Below are 21,277 nucleotides of genomic sequence, written 5' to 3'. Positions count from 1 at the left end.
AGGTCTTTGTGAAGGGGTTGTGATTTATCTGCCAATTGTGAAATAAACCTGCAAATAGATTGAAGCCTTCCCTAGAGTCCTCTCATCTGACTGATGTTTCGAGGTGGTAGCATGTCCATTATTTCTTGTACTTTTTTTGGATCTACTTCAATTCTTTTTGCAAAAATAATATATCCTAACAATTTTCCTGATGTGACACCAAATGCGCATTTCTTAGGATTGAGCCGAAGACTAAATTTTTCCAAACAATCTAGGATGGGTCCCAAATTGTGAAAATGAGTATTGAGTTTAGCACTTTTGACCAAGGTATCATCAACATAGTCCTCCATGGTTCTATGCATCATGTCATGGAAAATTGTAGTAACAGCCCGCTGACATGTAGCTCCAGCATTCTTTAAACCAAATGACATCACATTCCAACAAAAGGTTCCCCATGCACATGTGAAAGCTATTTTCTCTTGATCTTCTGGCACAATTTTTATTTGATTGTATCCAAAAAAACCATCTATAAGTGAGTACATCTCATAGCTAGCTATCATGCCCAGGATCATATCTATATTAGGAAGTGGAAAGTCATCTTTAGGACATGCCAAGTTAAGATCATGGAAGTCTGTATAAACTCTGATAGATTTATCATGCTTGGAAACAGGAACAATATTGGATATCCATTAAGCATAATCAATTGCACAAATGAAACCAACCTTTAGAAGTTTCTCCAATTCTGCTTTGACTAGCAATGCAACATGAGGATGCATTTTCTAAAGCTTTTGTTTAACTGGTTTGATGCCTGGTGCTATGGACAAGTGATGCATGATAAAATCAGGATCCAATCTTGGCATGTCAGAATATGTCTAGGCAAAATTTATTTTCTTCTCCTTGAAAAAGGCAATGAATTGTTCCTTTTCTTTAGTTGACAATGACTGAGCCAGATGTATCACATGAGGATGTTCTTCTGTACCCAAGTTAATTGGTTGTGTTGGCTCTATTAACACTGATGATCTCTTCTGAAAGTGACTAGGAAGGACATCAAATATCTCATTTGCGGGCACCTCAGAGAGCTTTTCACCCTTGGATACATCTTTTGTTTTTACTTTTTTGGGATCCGACACTGCCACAATGTGGTTTTCACCATCGAACCTCTTGTATTTTTTCTTTTTAATTATGTGACTGAGATATTTGATGTTGACCTCAGTCATGTTGATGCTCTACTCATTGGTGGAAGACGTTATAGGTTTAATAGCATTTAGGTAATAGGCAAGAGCTTAGTCATTCTAGAACGTGGGGACTTTGTTAGATGCATTGGGGTTCCACTCTATAAGCTTAGGATGTGCGAGTGAGAGAGTAGTGGCTGGTTCAATTGTGTTCATAGTATAGTCATTAAATGTGTGGACCAACAATTTGAGACCTACGGTGACCTCACCCACAGGTGTATTCAAATGCCTCAAAATACTAACGTCAGGAATTGATGACTCTAGGAAACTAGTTGGATCAAACCCCTGTGACCTAACCCTAGACATTTCACTCACTTCGATTTGATTTTCATAGACATGCACTTGGTCAATGTCTTTATCAATAGTCACTTCTGAAAGATTGTCAAATTCATATTCATGAGAATCGGTGCTACATGGTGAGAGACTATAGAACTTCCCAACAGTGATAGGGACATACTCTCCTTCAACCTCTGGATTCTTACACAAATACTCAATATGGCATGACTGCCTAGATTCTCCCTTTTTTGAATGATATTTGAGTTGCTCAGCATTGTCCTCAAAAGAATCACTAGTATCATCCACAGTGCTAACACGTGGCACAAAGTCATCTGGCTCAACGAAGAATTTAGCAAGATCGTAAGGAATAGGATGAGGGTAAGAATCCTCATTGTCAGATTCTTCCTCTTGAGTACCTGACTCAGATTGTGACTCATTTTCAGATGAACTCTTAGTTATGGGTATGAATTTATTGGATCCCAAATGAAAAGGGACCTTCTTAAACCCTAGGCCAATTGTGTCACTATTGCTTCAAGCTATTTCTTTGATAGGATCTATTAAACCATTGTTATTGCACCTAATAGGGCTGGTTCCCTTGTAACCAAAACGCTTCATAAGCTTAAGACTAGGTCCATACTTCTTAGGAGTGATTTCTTGAGCTTGTTGTGTTAGGTCTACTGGAGCCTCTTCTTTGTAAAGCCATGCAGAAATGGCTATGTTTTTGCTTTCATCTTCTAAGGGAACTATAGCTTTGACAAAAGAGCCATTAAACTTGGTCTAAGGTGTCAGCACGAATGGCTTCTTTGCTTCTGAGGGTCTCCCAAAATGTCGAGGGGACTTTGGAATAGATGTTAATGATAGCACTGGTTCCATGTGGTACTCTCCCATACCAGTTTCTTTCAATTTAAATGACTTCTCAATTTGTTTTAGCTTATTGTTGTGACAATCAGTAAACTCACAGTTAGCAGGGACAAAAGAATCAGAAGCTTTGAGCATATTTCAGGTGTAGCTAGTAGTGGCAGGAATAGTAACTTCGGGGCCATGAAATGGGAATTTAATGCATTGGTGGTATGTGGATGGCACAGAGCACATCTCATGTATCCATGGCCATCCCAACAAAATGTTGTAGGCTAAGGGAATGTCAAGCACCTAACAGGTGACATCCCTTTCGACAGGACCGATGCGAATTGGTAAAGTCACAAGACCTAGTGACTTTTGTTCTACTTCATCGTACACTTTAAAAGTGATCTGTCATCGAGGATCAACAGAGTCCTCAAAATAATCCAATTTTCTAAGCAGAGTAGCAGAAATAATATTTAGGCCAGCACCATTATCAATGAGTACTCGATGAACACGTGTCTGGTGGATCATAACCTCAATGTGTAGAGGTTGATTGTGTGGGTGATTCATTGAGTTTTCATCCTCCTCAGAGAAGGTCATAAGATGAGGTGAGGTCAGGTGACCTACCATGGATTGAAATTGCTCAAGATTAAGATCTTGAGGAACATTTGCCTCAGTGAGGGCTTTGTCCAGAATTTGCCTATGGGCATGCGAGATTTTAAGCATCTCAAATATGGAAATGTGAGCATTGGTTTAGTTCAACTGATCTAGAACACTATAACTAGTTGTAGTCAAGTTCATTGTGTGTTTTGCACCTTTACCAGATGGACCAGCAAGGGTTTTGTCCTTGTGTTGTTCAAGATTTGAAATAGGTGTAGGGCCTTTGAGCACCAACTTTGCATGAGAGCGAGTAATAGCGTTAGCACAATGTTGCGAAGATGCATTATCCATGTTATTGGAAGTAGGGCCTCTTAAGAAAAATGGTGTCTTGGGTTTGTCATTATCTTGCTTCCCCTTTATGGTAATAATGTTGCAGTATTCAGAATCTATAGGTTCAACCATGTGAATGACATTGTCATCATTAGAATACGTATAGTTGACCTTATTGTACGATTCTAGTTTCGAAGTCTCTCCTTTTTCATAAGCTGGGAAAGGCTCTTTGAACACCTTGTGGTTTGAGTTTTTGTTATGTCCATCTACCACAAGTTCACTAGCATCAATCATGTCATGGACTTTATGACACAAGTTTATACAGTTGCTAGTTTTGTGTCCCTTGTTTTGGTGATACTCACAAAATGAGGTCTCATTCCACCATGGTGGACGTGGTTGTGGATCATAGGGACGAGGGTTATCCATTGGTGAGATAAGCTTGTGTTGTAGTAATGTTTTGTAAACCACATCCAAAGGTTCTCCCAAAGGTGTATACTCTCACTTGGGTCGTGTTGCCCATGAGTTTCTCGGTTTGTTCTTGGATGCCTTATTTTTAGGAGGAGGCTTCTCAACATTTTTAGCCTCTTTGAGGTAGTCTGTGATATTAAATGCTACTTTAGCAAGTTTTGGTGTGACATTTTCAACAACCCCATCATGTACAATTTCTCGGTTCTTGTTGACATGTTTGGTTTTATCCCTATTGGAAGTGGAACCTTGTTTTGTGTCTCTCTGAAGAGAGCTCACCTTTCTTGACCATAAATTCTTTGATACAGATAGCCTATGTAATCATGTCTTCAAAGGTATGTGGACCTTGTAGTTGGACTCTATACTCGAAATTAGGTAAGAGGTTATCAGTGAAAGTGTCGAGCTTCTCCGTTTCTGGGATTTTACAGGAATACTTAGTGTATAGTTGTCTCCACCATTGGAGGAAAGTGAGAAAAGGCTCACCAACCTTCTGTATAAGGTCGCATAGATCTCGAATATTTACAGGATGTTGAATGTTATGAGAATATTGCTGAACAAATGAATTAGCAATTTTGTCAAACATCTTGATACCAGGAGGTAAATGTGAGAACCACTCCAAAGCCTGACCACCTAGGCTTCTAGGGAATAAACGCATGAGGTAAATTTGATTTTGTATAAACTCCATAGATAAAGCACCAAATTCTCGCAAGTGATCTTGGGGATCAGTAGTACCAAAGTACTTGTCATATCTGGGTAGTTCTACGCCTCGTGGGAAAGGTGGCATGTTTATACTTTTATCAAATGGGAATGAACAAAGAGCATCCAATGTGTATGTCTTTGTGGGTTTCTCTTTCTCATGCATCATCTAAGCCAATTGGTCTTGCATAATTTTTAGTTGTTTTTGGAGTTTAGCGGTCTCAATTTCTTCTTCACATGTGATAATGGTCTCCACATTGAAATGTGTGGGAAGTTTAGCTCCCTCTTGGGAAAGTTTGAGAAAGTACTTTTCTTTCTCTTCGTTGAGTAGGATTCCCATGACCTTATAAAAGTTTTTGCCTCTTTGACATTTTACTATGTGTTCAGGAAGGATTTCCACCTCTTCCTGTTCCTCATCAGTGTCATATTCTTTCTCTTTCTCCTTGTCATCCCTAGGTTGTTCTTGATATCGACTATGACTACCCTGTTCAAGTTTATGATTAGTCATTATAGGAACGTGTTCAGTTTCTATACATTGTGTTTCAAAAGGGTCTGTGGAGAAAGGATCATATGTTGTATTTGGGAATGTAGGACCTCTACCTATTTCAATATCCTCTTGGTATAAAGGATTCCTAATTTGTTGCAAATTAGAAAATGTTCATTAAACTTGAGATGACCTTGCAGGTGAGGAAGACCGTGAAGATGCCTCACTAGCCAAACTGGATACAAATTGTGTAGCAAAAGGTAAGCTACCTCTACCATGATTACAACCCCTAGCACGACCACATCTAAGGTTATTGGGATAAAACACGTTGCCACTTCTGGTTGTGACAGTCATAGGCAAGGACAAGAAGCTAGAACCAGGACAAGGACTACACTAAGATTGAGTCTCAAAAAGGAAAAGATAATAGCTAGAATTTTGTTCACTAAGGCACAAATGGTCTGATTTAAAGGCTAGAACAGACAGAGATTATGACCACTGCGACACAAAGTATGACAAGCAATAAGATGAGGACCAAAATTACTTATGAGACGAGACTAGTCAAGGTATAAGACACAAGTCTTCAGCTAAGTGAAGTGTCACTGTTTCAGGGTTGTTTGCAAACAAAGAGCTATAAACATATGCAAAAAAGGATAGCGTGCAGGTCACAGATAGCTAGAATAGACCCAAATTGGTAATGGTAATACAAAGTCTCAAGCAAAAAACCTTTACGGGTTGTGCAAAGAAGTTTTTGTCTCGTGCAAAGGTCAATAACAGTGGTTTAATTTCGTGCGAAAGTGTTCACTGGATTGCTCGAAGATACACAACAGGAATTTAATTTCGCGTGAGGACAAAATGGCTTCGCGCGAGTGTCAGATGATTTTGTGCAAGACCCAAATGATTTCATGTGAAAGGGAAGAATAGTTTCAAAACAATGACTGATTTTAACAAAAAAATTTGATCGTTCCAATAACCAGACAGATAAGCAGGCACGTAGAATAGCAAGCAAGTGATTTCAAGCACGTCTAAAAACAATGAGCAAGGGAAAAAGAAACCTTGCACATGACCAATCAAGTGACTTAGTTTGTGCTAATCCCTAAGAGAGATATTTGTGTACATTTTCAAAGAGTTTTGCAAGCATGCATACATCTCTAGAAAATAAAAGTTGGCCTCTCTAAGGTATTTGGTAATGGTTTGACTCTACAACTTTTATGACTCACAAAGGTGACCCCCAATCTCGGCGCACCAAGGTTTTGACACAATTCGAGAACTTAATCTTCAAGAGCTGCTAGGGAGATCTGACAACCCATAATGAACTGCACCCATGGAGATTTCTTCCACAAGGACATTTATATAGTAGTTGTCACTACCATGGCAAAAATGGCTATTACTGCTTGAGGTTCTGTCATCACAATTTTCCCTATAGAAGGATTTTCTACTATGGTTAACCCTCTTCAAAGGTGACCAACTCACAATAGTGTACCACAAGGGGACTTAGCTTCCAGATTCAAGATTTTGACACCTTTTCACCTTTAGCCCAATCAAAGCAGATAGATTAATTTGACACGCTAAACTAAGATTATCTCTTAAAGATCTATGATATCATCTCCCAGTGATCTATCAACCTCTCCGGAGAAAGGATGCCTTAATCAACAAGTTGAAGATTCATCTATCTACGAGATTCTCAAAGTATCCTCCCCACCTACAAGGAATCCGTCTTAGAGAGGAGTTTCACTAGGAACCCACTCCCTCAAGATCCATGAATAGTGTTCATGAGGGCTTAATTACTATGTGTGTATAGATGTCAATTTTTGAAAGCAAATCTATCCAAAAGCAATCAAAAAAGCACAAGGTGGCACACTTAACACTTTAACTAATGTGAGGTGAGTCCAAATATGTGGAACATTTAACCCCTCACACAAGCTAACACAAGTCCACAACTCAGAAACTAGTGAGTTCTAGAAAGCACAAAAGGGTTGCCTAGTGGAGCATTTAATGCTTTTGTCCTGTAGAGCCCTCCCCTTTAACATGGTGTTGATCTTGTAACCACAGGGTGGAACGAGGGGCCGACAGATTAGCGAGTCCAATAACCCATAATAACTATCTAAATCTATCACTAGTACCTAAGCCTACTAAATGAATACTAACAGAGATCACACCCTAGTATCAAATCATGCATGTGTTGTAAAATGAAAATATGGAAGGAAACACACACAAGCTTGACATGAGAGATGTTTGTTTTAGATCCAAATGAAGTGTTATCAGCTAAGGAAGGTTACCTGATGATCCTCGCAATGCGCTTAGTAGATTTTACCTATTTTTAGTGACTTTATCACGCTTTTCCAATTGTCTTGCAACCCGCTATTATGTTGTTCCAAAAAAATCAAAAAACACAGAAACACTAGAAACCGTGAATAGTCAGCAGAAAAACTAGAAAACATGAAAATCAATACAAAAAATTGCCTCTGTCAGTAGAGTTTCGCGCAAAATTCCTGACATTCCATATGAAGAAGTTTTACGGCTCGCGTGAAATTATATTCGGCTCGTGCAAAGAACAGGTTTTGCACGAAGTTTCACGCACCCAAGAACTTTCTCGCGTGATGCAGAAAGAATCTTTGTGCGAAGATTTTGGATCCTCACGCGAAAATAAACAATCTCGTGTGAAGATTCTTGAATCTGTACAGAATAGTACGGACATAGAACAAAAAAATGATTTTAAAAATATAGAAAGAGGCCAGAAAAATTGATTTTTGAGCCCCATGGTCGGCACCAGAAATGTATGCGTGAATATGCGGCCTATCCTAACACATACACTTCAACACGGTCTTTATTTGTGGATTCATCCTGGAATGAACATTGGATTGTTCATCCAAAAATCAACCTGCAAAGTGACCTGTTGCCTTCTATCTAAAGGGAATTGCTTGTCAGATATCCTCAGATTCGAGGTGTTTAAGCAACTAGACCCGTAAGAACAAAGGATTTGAATGCAATTTAAGCTATATGAATGTGCAAGGAATCTAGATGAAGTGCAAGCAATTAATCTAAGAAATAATAGACATTAAACTAAAAATGTATGCATTATTAAGCTAGATGAATTTAAACTAAGAATGCAAGATGTATGTAAAAATATGAGCAAATGTGAGTATGAATTCTAGCAGCGATTCGATGCAAATTCTCCAAATTCATCCTCTCAAAATGAAGAGATGAGGGTCTCTTAAATAGACTTTCCCTGAATCCATCAACGATTAAGATCGATTTCAATCAACGGTTAGGATTAAAGGTGAAGTTTAGTCATAAAGGGAGATTCCCAAATTAAAGGGAGTTAACAGATTTAATTTGAGTAAAATAAGGAGTTAACTAATTCAATTTGAGTAGAAAAAGGAGTTAACTGATTTAACTCATTTTTTATCAATAGTGAACTGGAAATTTCCCCTTTTTGAACTGAAGAGAGATTTTGGTGAAATATTTAATTTAATAAAATGAGATATGCTCTCATAATTACCTTTTTTATTTAATTAAATAATCTATTAATTAATTAGAGATACTTTTCTTATTTAATTAAATAACTTCATTTAATTAATTAGGAATGGCTTCCCATTTAATTAAATAACTTTGTTTAATTAATTAGAAGTAAGTACTCCATTTAATTAAATAATTTTGTTTAATTAATTAGAAACACCTTACCCATTTAATTAATCACGATAGGCGTATTTATTTAATTAAATAAATTTAATTTCATAGTACATTAGCCTTAGGATATAATTTAATTTAATTAAAGTATAAATACTTAATAATTAAATTATAATTAAATCAAGTAGGTTTAATGCGACTAATATGAGTAGGTACTATAGGAATTAAATAAGAAATATGATGAATGCAGATTAGGGTTTTTTGCATCTGACAATTAAGTCAAGTAGCGAATAGTAAAATGAGAATTGCCTATTAGAATAGGACTTAGAAATTATCAGAAATAGACCAGAATTGGTATAATGGCAATGAGCCAATTTTGGGGTATTACAGTTTCTACATAAAGAGTTGAAAGACAATTGTGTGTGGCTCTATTATCTCCTTTTGAATTCCATTTCATCATGGTGTTAGCAGTATAAGTAATTTTTTTTTACTGTCCATATATGATTTTGTTTCTTCCCTCCCTTTTTTTTATTTTTCTTTGTTAGGGTTAACAATAAGGATTTCATAAATAGAAATTTGTTGTAGTTAGAAGCTAGATAGAAGTGTTTCAAGATAATTAATGAAAAACATTCCATTGGGGGTTGTGAGTTATCAAAATTCATTTTGCCTGAATTGTTTGTGTCTACAAGCAATTTGGTTAGCCTTTACTGCTCTTAGGTTAAGAGCTTATTCTGTCATAAACTTCTTATCTAAGAAAGACATATTCATTACACATCATTGCAAGTTATACCTTGTAATTTAGAGGGAAATGATAAAACACATACATTGACCTATTTGTTGGTGACATCCTTTTGTCTCTCAAAAACATTGGGTATTAAAAGAGTCAAAATATAATGTAGACACCTAAATTTGTCCAAAACCCATTTCGTGAGCAATTAAATAAATATTTATTATTTATTTAATTACCTTATCATTTAATTAAATAAATTTACATTTATTTAATTATATTCCCCTTTCCTTGATTTAAATAAACTAAGGTTTATTTAAATCCTAACCTATTCCCACTTGCATCTAATCCCTTTCACTTTAATTAAGTATGTCATTTAGTTAATTAATTCCCTCCCAATCTCACTAGGAATTAAATATTGCATTTAATCCTATTTGAGCACATGGATCCTACATTTAACCCTCACCTAACCTCACTAGCCTAACTAACCCATCTTGCTAAACCTACCCACTTCCTAATCATGCTTTCTTTTCCTAATCATCCTAGCTAATCACCTCTTGATTCTAAGTGTGTTCTCACACATGTGTGAGGAATACTCACACATGTGTGAGAGATGTTCACACTTTCCTTATCCCTCATATCTTGCATGCCTCTTACAACCTTGTCCCCCTTCACATGTGAACCAAGGTGTCTCACACATGTGTGAGAAACCTTGAGCCTCCAACCCTCTTACACATGTCATTGACCCATCACTTTCAAGTTGTCTCACACATGTGTGAGAATCCATGCTTCTCACACCTCATTGATCATGTTACCATCAAAGGTTGCTCACACACGTGTGAGCATCTTCCCCCCTTTGAATGGTCAAAACCCTAATCCACATGGAGTCTACTTGGCCTCCACCTCATGGACACCTCATTGATCCTGAGAGATCCTAGCCATCCATATTGCCTTTGATCTCAACCATCCATTTTCTTATAAAAGGATAGCCCTCTCCTCATTCTTAACAAGAAGCACTATCTACCTCATTGTTATGCTGCTGGACTTGTGAGCAACCACATCCCACAACAATGTGAAATCATCTACACTTAATGGTTTCATGAGGTTTGCATAGTGCTATTTTGTTGTTCATTTACATGTCTTCTTTCATATTTTGAGGTTTTGCATGATAATGTAGGAATGTGCATTATTTGCTTAATGTTATTTTCTTAGTTACATTTTTATGCAACACATTTTGGCACGCCCGGTGGGACCCACTTCATGGGTTCAAACTAACAATCTAATATGTTTTTGAGTATTTTGTGAGCTTGTAGGTTGAAGCATGCATTTGGAGATCAAGTTTCATGAAGAGCCTCTAATCAAGTCAAGGAGCCCATCATTGCATTTGGAGGACCTAAGGGAAGTTTTTTGACATAAAACACTTTATATCTTGCTTATTGCTTTGTTTTCAAGTTTTAGGGTACATATGCATTGAATATCCTCTTTGTTATTAGGAAAATTTAAAAAGCAAAAAAAATATACTCCCCTTTTTGTTAATACAATGAAAGAATTATCTTTTAGCAAGTCAACAAAAAGAGTCAAACTTCCATGCCATGTGTCCTCTTCCCCCATGTTTCAAAGATCCTAGTCCTCATGTCTCATCCAACCCCAACCCTCCATGCAATCCCCTCCCCATAGTTCAACCTTTACATGATCCTCATCCTCCACACACATCATCCCCACCTCGTAAGGGGTTTTTCACATCACTCTTGGCTAAGTGTAAAATACAAAATGAAGAGAGCCAATCACCCCAAGTGATACCCCCAATTCCATCTCAAGAACTTCCTCCAAAGCATGGTATTATAGATTCCTCTTCTCCTGTAGATCCGAGCATTTCTCCATCCCATCCTTCCCCTATCCCTCAAGATCCATTTACCCCTCTTAGTCCATCTCATGATCCCCTTCCTAACCAAGATCAAGACATTCCATGTACCACGCACATTACCGATTCCACTCCATCTCAAGAGTTAGCCTTCGTCAATCCTCCACTTCATGTAGATTCTCCCTCCACTCCATCCACTAGCTCTCCTCCATGTCAAGATCAAATCAATCCCTCTCATGGTTCCATCCCCTCCACTCCATTCAATGATCCTATTCCATCTCATGATCCATGCATTCCACTCTATGAACCTCTTCTAAGTCAAGATCAAAGCTCCCCTTCATTTCCCTTTCATGAACCCACCCCATCTCAAGATACCATTAGCCCTAAAAATCTACATGGACTCACATCTTGTGTTGAAAATGCTAAGTATCCCATTGCAAAAATAATGTCTCAAGATTTTGGTATACCTTCCACTCCTTCCAACCCCACAATTCCTCCATCCAAACCTAAAGCTTCCCATCATTCATCTTCCAAGTCCATTCTAGGTCCTTATCCTCCATCCCTTTTAGGTCCCTATATTCCACCGCCAAACCCTTCATCTCTTCCATCCATTTTGGGTCCCTAAATACATCCATCTACCATATCCATGTTTTCCCCTTCATCCCCTACTAAAGATCAACAAAGGCACACATCCTTGACTTCCTTCCAATGTTCACCATCCATACGCTCTCCATTCCACTTACCTTCATGCACCCCTACCATAGCCAATGGAAGCACATTGGATGCTAAAGAAAAACCAAATAATGCCAAAAATCCACAAAAATCCAAGGATCAACATGTCCCCTCTAAACGACATGTTCGAGAAAATAAAAATCTGATCCAAAGCAAAATAAAAAAAGCCACAAAGGCTGAAAATCAAAAATGCAAAAACTTTGTGGATACCAAAGCTACTTAATGTAGCAATAAATCTCAAAGACAGATTCAAAATGACATCCAATTCCGCTAATCCAAAGGCTTCCACATCCATTTTGGGTCCTTATGTACCCAAATCCACCATCCTAAATCCATTGTCTCCTTTATCCATTTTGGGTCCTTATATCCCAAAATTCAAACTTTCTCCTACCTATCCCCCACAATTCACTCCTTTCCATCACCTTTCAAGGTGTGTGCCAATGATGATCTTTTCGACTCCTTCATCCATCCATCCACAAGTCTTCCAACCTAGCATCCATCAACCATATCTTCCTCCCACCCACTCCAATCCCTTAATCCAAACTTTTTCATAAGCCATTTTCCTCCGTTCACTACCCTATCAACATCTAGGAGCAAATAGTCAAAATTCCTTGAAAATTAAAAAAAAAGCAACAAGGAAAAATATATCAAGGGATACCATCCACATATATAGATGCTTGAGTCCTCCCTTCATTCTCCTATCATGTATCCCTCCATTCACTTTTCATTTTCCACTTGCACTCTACACTGGGGGCAAGCTCCATCCATATCGCTCTTTCATACATATCTTCCATGCTTCCATCCACCATTCATTATCCTTTTCTATCTTTGATCTTGACTTTCACTTTCCTTTCCTCCATCCACATGTACTTTCCATATCCCTTGCACATCCTCCATCCATTATCTTACATATTTCCATCCACTTTCACATCTTTGATCTTGAAATGCTATCCATATCTTGCATTCCATAGTCCCTATCATGTTCGTGTCATCCCCTTTCCATCCATACTCATACGTACTTCCATCCCCCTTTCATATGTCCTTGGTCTTGGTTATCCCATCCCTCCACTTCATATCTCACATTTCATCCATATCCTTCATCTCATTATCCTCATACCCTCCCTCCCAAATCCCTTATGCATTCCCCTTTCATACCCATGCTCATGATCAATACTAGAGGCACAATAAAAAAATGTTTATACATGCTTTGGAAGAGCACATGCCTTCCTTTTCCTCCATACGCTAAGCCTTCACACCATTTTCCCATTTTCATGCATCCTTTCCCACCATATTTCCTTCCATTTTCCTATCCTTGGTATGGGGCATCATTTGGACTCCTTTGAAACATGGTCCTTGACCTCGCATTTTTTTTTTGCCACCATATCATTTGGCCCCTCATATCCTTTCACTATTCCTGTCATCCACCAACATCACGTTGCTTTTCCTCCATTTACCATACCTTGACCCTCCCTTGTCATTGGTTCCATTCTATCTCACATTCATTCAATCTAATTCTTCCACTTCAATCAAATTCATTCATTCTTCAATCAATTTTCAATTCTTCTAATTCTTTCACATCAAATCAATTCTACTCTCATCATTTTTCATCCTATCAACATCATTTTTCCACTCTCATCCACGTTCATTCTTCTATCCACCATAAAAAGCAAAAAATCAAAAAAAAAAACATATCAACTATGCAATCAATACTAATTCAATCAATATAATCTTGCAATCTTGAACATCAATCCTTAATCGATTCATCAATTTGACCCAATCAGCTGATAATCCATTAATCATATTCAAACATCATTATCATGGGATGAATCCTTCCCAATCCTTGGATGTGCATTATGCTTAGCATTAGCTTTTCCATCCTTAATCAATCATCATTAATCAGTCCATTCATGGGTTTTCAGCTTGACTAGGGGCAAAATGGTGGTTTGCTTTTGGTCTTTTGTGCATGGTTGCTTGATTACTTGTATGCATTAGCATTTTTTGAATGTATCATGGTCTTTGCATCCTATTGTCCCAGGAATCATGATCTTCCATATCATGGTTTCATAAGGCATATGGTTGTATTAGACCCCTATTTTCACGTACTTAACACATTGTCATCTTGGTTCCTCCTACCTTGGTGCATAGTGTTGAGTACAATATCAAACTTAGGTTGTTCACACCATTGCAGCATAACTCCCTTCCATCCTCTTCCTTTCCATTTCGAGAGAACATCTGTGTTCTTCTAACCTGCATGTCCTCTCGAGGGGGCATACCCCTCCACCCTCATCATCCTTCCTCATCCTTTCATGACTGGGGCATCACGCTACTAGTCTTATCCTCCTAGCCACTATATTTTATTCTTCTTTGGTATAACATTACTAATGCTATATCAAAGAGGGGAAAAATGTAGACACTTAAATTTGTCCAAAACCCATTCCTAGCCAATTAAATAAATATTCATTATTTATTTAACTGCCCTACCTTAATTAAATAAAATTTGCATTTATTTAATTACATTTGCATTACCATAATTTAAATAAACTAAGGTTTATTTAAATCCTAGCCTTCCCACTTGCATCCTAACCCATTCCCTCTAATTAAGTAATTTGTTTACTTAATTAATTCCTTGCCTAATCCCACTAGGAATTAAATATTGAATTTAATCATATTGGAGCACATGGCTCCTACTTTTAACCCTCACCTAACCTCACTATCCTACCTAACCCACCTTGCTAAACCTACCCACTTCCTAATCATGCTTTCTTTTCCTAATCATCCTAGCTAATCACCTCTTGATCCTAAGTGTGTTCTCACACATGTGTGAGAGATGTTCACACTTTCCTCATCCCTCATATCTTGCATGCCTCTTGTATACTTGTCCTCTTGCATGAGAATCAAGTTGTCTCACACATGTGTGAGAAGCCATGCTTCTCACACCTCATTGATCATGTCACTTTCAAAGGTGTCTCACACATGTGAGGAAACATGATCTTACACACCTCTTACACCTATCATTGACATGTCACATCAAAGGTTGCTCACATGTGTGTGAGCATCTTGCCCCCTTTGCATGATCAAAACCCTAATCCACATGGAGTCTACTTGGCCTCCACCTCATCAATTTTGAGGGATCCTAGCCCTCCATCTTGCATTCAATCTTGACCGTCTGTTGCATCCATTTTCCTATAAAAGGAGAGCCCCCTCCTCATTTTCATGAATCTACTATCTACATCATTGTTATGCTACAGGAATAGTGAGTAACCACATCCCATGAGCAAGGAAATCATCTACATTTGATGGTTTCATGAGGTTTGCATAGTGGTATTTTGATAGTTTATACTCTTTTTTGTTTCATGTTGTTCATTTGCATGTCTTCTTTCATATTTTGAAGTTTTCCATGATAATGTAGGAATGTACATTAGTTTCTTAATGTGTTTTTCTTAGTTACATTTTTATGCAACACATATAAATCACAACAAGAGAACAAACTATTAACCAACACAAAGCTACTTTTAATGATAAAAATTGGAATATTTTAAATGGTTTTGTGTGAATGTAGTCACCTTATATCTTTGTACAGGTCATATTTTTTCCTTCTACTTTAATTATTTTAGATAAAACTGAATGTTCAAGAACAGTTGTTGCAATTGAATAGGGAGAACAAATAGTTGTTATTGATTATGAAACAACACTGTGGCAAAATAGACTTGGAAACATAAGTGAGAAAGGTATGAAATTAATTCATTCAAAGAAAGTTTTATTAAGTCTAAAATGTGTCAATGTGGGATTTTGTGAAAGCTTTGTTTATGGAAAATAAATGAGAATTATTTTTGTGAAGAGTGAGAAGGAAAAGAAAAATGAGAAATTAGAGCTTTTGAATACAAATGTATGGGGACCATATTAGGTATCTTCCCTTGTGGCTCTCATTATTTTATTACTTCATTGATGATGCAACTAGGAAAGTATGGATTTATATCCTTAGACATAAATCTAATGTATTTTAAACTTTTAGGAAATGCTTGGTTGAGAATGAGACTGGTAAAAAGCTAAAATGTCTCAAATCTAATAATGGTAGTGAGTATTTTAGCAATAAATTTGAAGATTATGTTTCCTCTAATGGTATTCATAGAAAAAACTTTTCCAAGAACTCCAAAAGAAAATGGAGTTACTTAACACATGAACATGACAGTAATGGAGTGTACAAGGATTATGAGGTTGCATTCTTGGATTCCCTTAAACATGTGGGCAAAGGTTGTCAATACTATTGTATATTTGATCTATAAAGGTCAATCTACTCCTTTGGGTTGTGGCATTCTAAAGGAAGCATGGATTAGTAAGAAGGTGAGTTATACTTTTTTCAAAACCTTTAGTTGTGAAGCATTTGCACATATAGATTTTGAAAATAGAACCAAGGTGGAAGCTAATTCACATAAATGTGTATTTTTTGGATATGGCATTGATGAATTTGGGTATATACTTTGGGATTTTGGAAATCATAAAATTATAAGAAGAGAGAATGTCATATTCAATGAGAAAGTGTTGTCCAAATATTTGTTGCATCAACATGAGAAGAAAGAAAATGATAATGTAGTACTGAATGATACTCTAAAAGATATGGTCTAATAGTTAATTATGCTATGTAACAATAGAAACAACAACTACAACAAACCCTAGTCGATATTAGATGATCAAGAAGGTTAAGTAGGCCTCCAAAAATGTTTTCTCCCTCTTTGTACTCTATTTTATTAACAGATATTGGTGAACCAAAATCTTATGATGAAGTTGTGTTGGTGGATACAAAGATTCAGTGGGAGTCTACAATGATAGAAGAAATGGACTCCTTGCTAAAAAATAAAACTTCTGATTTATGTAAATTGTTTGTAAGTAAAAGGGCTTTATAGAATAAATGGGTTTATAGGCTGAAAGAAGAGGATGAAGGTGAGAAAATATTTAAAGTCGAGTTATTTGTAAAAGGATTTGTATAGGAAAAGGGAATTGATTTTGATGAAATATTTTCTCCAGTTGTTAAAATGACTCCTATTTGTACTATTTTAAGTATTGTGGCTACTGAAGATTTGCATTTGGAAAAACTTAATGTTAAAATAACTTTTCTTCATGCTAATTTTAATGAATAAATATACATGGAAAAACCATAAGGATTTGAGGTCAAAGGTAATGAGAACTTAGTGTGTAGATTGAAGAAAATTTTATATGGTTTGAAGCAAGCACCTCAATAATGGCATCTTAAATTTGAAAGTTTTATGTACAAGCATGGATATACTAGGTGTCATTTAGACCATTTTATTTATTTTAAGAGGTTGGATGATGACAACTACATTATTTTATGTTTATATATTGATGATATGCTTGTAGTTGGGTCTAACATGGATCACATTAAGAGATGGGGGAAAAAAAGCACATTCATTTGCTATAAAGAATTTGTTATATAACTGAGAGGGGGGGAATTAGTTATGCTACAATCCCTTCAAATAATTTTAGTACCAAACAAACTTGATAATCATCATAAGAAATTACTCAGTGTATTCATTTAACTTTACATTTAACTCATTCAATCACTTTACTCCAAACTTTTCATTCACTATTTTGTTTTAACTGGCTAACTATAAAAAATTAGTTATTACTGACTATAAACTTAGTTAACATTGAGTTGTAGTAAAATTAAAATAACATGTAAAATGACTTGTAATATAACAACATTAACACATTTGACACCAATATTTTAACTTGGAAACCCTGTTAAGGGGGAAAAAACACTTGGGACCAGCAATCCAAAATTTTCACTCTTCTAAAGTGAGCTCTATAGGGAGAAAACCTTGTTAAAGTTTATAAACATATAATTAATGTTATATTATTAGAGGATTTAAACCAAAAGATCATCTAGAACTTATCACTCCTTGATTCTATCTTAAGAGTGACCCACTCTAAAGGACTTACAAACACTGCTAATTGATGTTACCATATAGGATTTCAGCAACTTGTTAGGTCCACTTAGTCTATGAGATTTTCTATTATAATGATTAAAAAGAAATAGTGTAAATTAATTTGTTTACATATAGCACTACATTTCTTGTTTAGATCTCCTTTATGTTTGGTCTCCTTATGATCTTCCACTTTGCTCTATTACTTTTTTCTTCTTGATAAAGAAATATACCTTCATCTCTTTTAAAATTAAATTTACCATTCCTTGAATCCTTGTGAATATAAGAGCGACTCTAAAATATTTTTAAATAACTTACATTCAGTGTATGACCATACCAAAGTTTGTATGGTATCTTGTTTGTTCCTTTCTTCAACTAAACTCGGTTAAGAGTACAAACAATAGTACTAATCAATGCTCTTCAAAATATCTAAGCAACCTATTTTTTGAATCATCAATATTCTTGCACAATCCACAATTGACATGTTTCTCATCTCACTAATCCTATTTTGTTTGTGGTGTCCTTAGTGCAGACAATTGTCTCTTAATACCATTCTCATCACAAAAGTTATGCAATCAACATACATAAACTCACCACCTCTATTAGACCTTAAACATTTCAAATATTTTCAACTTTCTTTCTCAACTCTATCTGTATATTATTTAAACATATCAAAAGCATGTGATTTCACCTTCATGAACATAACATTCATCACTCTTGAATAGTCATCAATAAACAATATGAAATATATATGTCAGCATATTAAATGTCAACACCAATTAGACCACATACATTAGTATGCACCAACTCCAAGAATCATTTGAAGTGTGTGCCTTGCTCAAAAAACTAGATTTTGTCATCTTAATAAGTTGAAATTCTTTACACATAACATTCTCTGATTTTTGCAGATTTTGTAATCCTCTTACTCTTTTCTTTCTATAAACTTTCACCATGTTCTCAAAGTTTACATGACACAACCTTTTATTCCATAATCATACATCCTCAACTTTAGAAAATAAACATGTCTCAACAATAGGATCAAGATAGAATAAGTTACCTCTTATTTGCATTGGTTTTCCAATTAGATTACCTTCATCATTAAAGATCTTGACTTTTATATTATGAAATTATAGCTTATAACCTGAGTTATTCAACTATGCAACATTATAAAGATTATAATTTAGTACTTGTACCCAGTATGCATCATCACATATGATCTTATTATTCAACATTAGTCATCCTCTACCTTTCAGTAAACATGAAACATCATTACCTAGCTTAACAATTCCACCATCATCAATTTTCTCAAATTTATCAAACTTACTTAGATTACCAATCATGTGATGTGAGAATCCAATAGCTATAAACCATGAGTCATATTTTCTAACATGTGATATATGGGTAGTTTCACTTTCATACCTTTCTCTGTTGAGATATTCCTTAATTGCAACATATACCATCTCAACTATTGCCTTGTCATCATCATAATTGGACTCAGAGTGCTCTTCTTCAACAATGTAGCATGATTTCTTCCCTTTGTCTTTGTAATCTCTATTCTTTATGTACCTAAAGTATTTCTTTTCATTTATATCACTCTTACTTTTGTTAGGATATTTACCAACAAGTGGCCAACCTCATTACATTTGAAACAAATCAATGGCATTTTACCTATACCTCTTGACAACCTTCTTGCAAGTAATGCTTCAAGTTCATCTAGATCATCCTAATATTTAGATTCACTTTCTTCTTCGCTTTTATTCTATTTCTTTTAACTTACAATGGTTAGTGAAGATTTAAAAGCATTTCCAATTATAATTATACTATTGTCATAATTGCTCAATTTAAATGTAGTCAATTGACCAACTAAGTTGTCAAATGTCAATACATTACCATGCATAGCTCTCACTTCTTGTATTGTAGAAACTTTGATAGCATAAATAGGTAGAAGAGTCCTAAGAACTTTACTTGCAATTTTAGAGTCGTTGCTAGCTCCTCCAACAAGTTTGATTACGCTCACAACTTCTTTGATTTGGTTTAAATATTGTGCATCATTCTCATTTCATCATACTTTCCTCTAAAACTTTCATTTTTAGATCTCCTCACATTATCATCTCCTATATGTATAAGTGTTAGCTTATCACACATTTTTTTGGTAGTAGTGCAATTCTTGCTATCATCAAACTCGACATCATTGAGTGTAGATGCAATATCAGTCATCGGCCTATTGTGATTCCTCTTTTCATTTTCTTCATAGTCAAATGACCCATAGGTATATTTTATTCATGTTACAACCAATGTGTAACATTAAATCCAATTCCAAATAGGTACAACTTCATTTAGTCTTTAAATGATGCAAAATTCTCTTTGTTCAATTTTTGATCCAAAGGGTCTAGAATTTTATCAATTAACCACCCCTAATTAAGGTTCTAAACCTTTAATCATTCAATGAATCTTTTTTCTTGATCTTTAAACCAATCTTATCCTTCAATATTCTTCCCCAACTTTCCTCCTAGTTATAGTTAATTTGTTGTAGGCTTAATCTCCCCTACTAAGACACTAGTCCTACTAGCCCTTCCTTCCCTTAGAACCCTAACCCTTGATTAGGATATTTATCTCACTCTCCCTTTAAATCTATTAATGTTTTATATATCCTCCATATCCTTCTTGACCTTTTCTAATACTTCTAGTCGCATCTACAATCACCAAAAAGTCATTATCTTCAAATAGGGCTGATTAGCCCTATTTGCTTTAGGTCTACTAACTCTATTTTACTCCATTACCCCAAATATTTACAAAAAACCACATGGAAAACCTAAGGAATCTTAAATCTATCACTAGCACTCCAAGATTCCAAAATTATAGAGCCTCAAAACACCCACAACCCTATTCACCCTTAAGCCCTAGATTCTAGCCTATCTTTTAGGCCTCTGAACCAATTTGCATGAAAAAGGCTTCTAAAGCCTTTCAAACCTCAAAATAAACCTTCCAACCACTTTATCATTAAATGTGAAATTCTAGGGCTTCTATAAATTCTATTGGTTTGGCCCAAACTGATCATGGGTGTGCTTTTCAACAATGTCTTTCCAATGTCCTGGCTCACTTACTCCCATTAGTTAGCCAAGAGCATCACTCCAATGCTAGGTAACCAATCACAAAAATTCAAAACAAAGAAAAAACATTAGGTGCAATTTCTAACCTATCATCCCACAAGTTTTAATCCATTTTTCACCATGGATGATTAGGTTACAACCATTATTGTGGTAGCAACCTTGTGAATGAGAATCATAGACCACTCAACAAGAAAATTCCACAACTTGCTAACCTAAAAACTTCAGTCCTAGTTTGAATATGAAAAAGAATAAGGAAACACTACTCTAAAAGAACCACAAGTCATATCTCCTATTCCAATCCATACACATCCATACTACGGCATTAAAAATTGCAAAAATAATGGAAACCTCATAAAAACATTTGTACAATAGGTCTGCA

Source organism: Cupressus sempervirens, chromosome 8 (assembly GCF_028749045.1).
Source record: "Cupressus sempervirens isolate cs-2001-9-10 chromosome 8, ASM2874904v1, whole genome shotgun sequence".
NCBI classification, from domain to species: domain Eukaryota; kingdom Viridiplantae; phylum Streptophyta; class Pinopsida; order Cupressales; family Cupressaceae; genus Cupressus; species Cupressus sempervirens.
Note: the sequence above shows the minus strand (reverse complement) of the source record.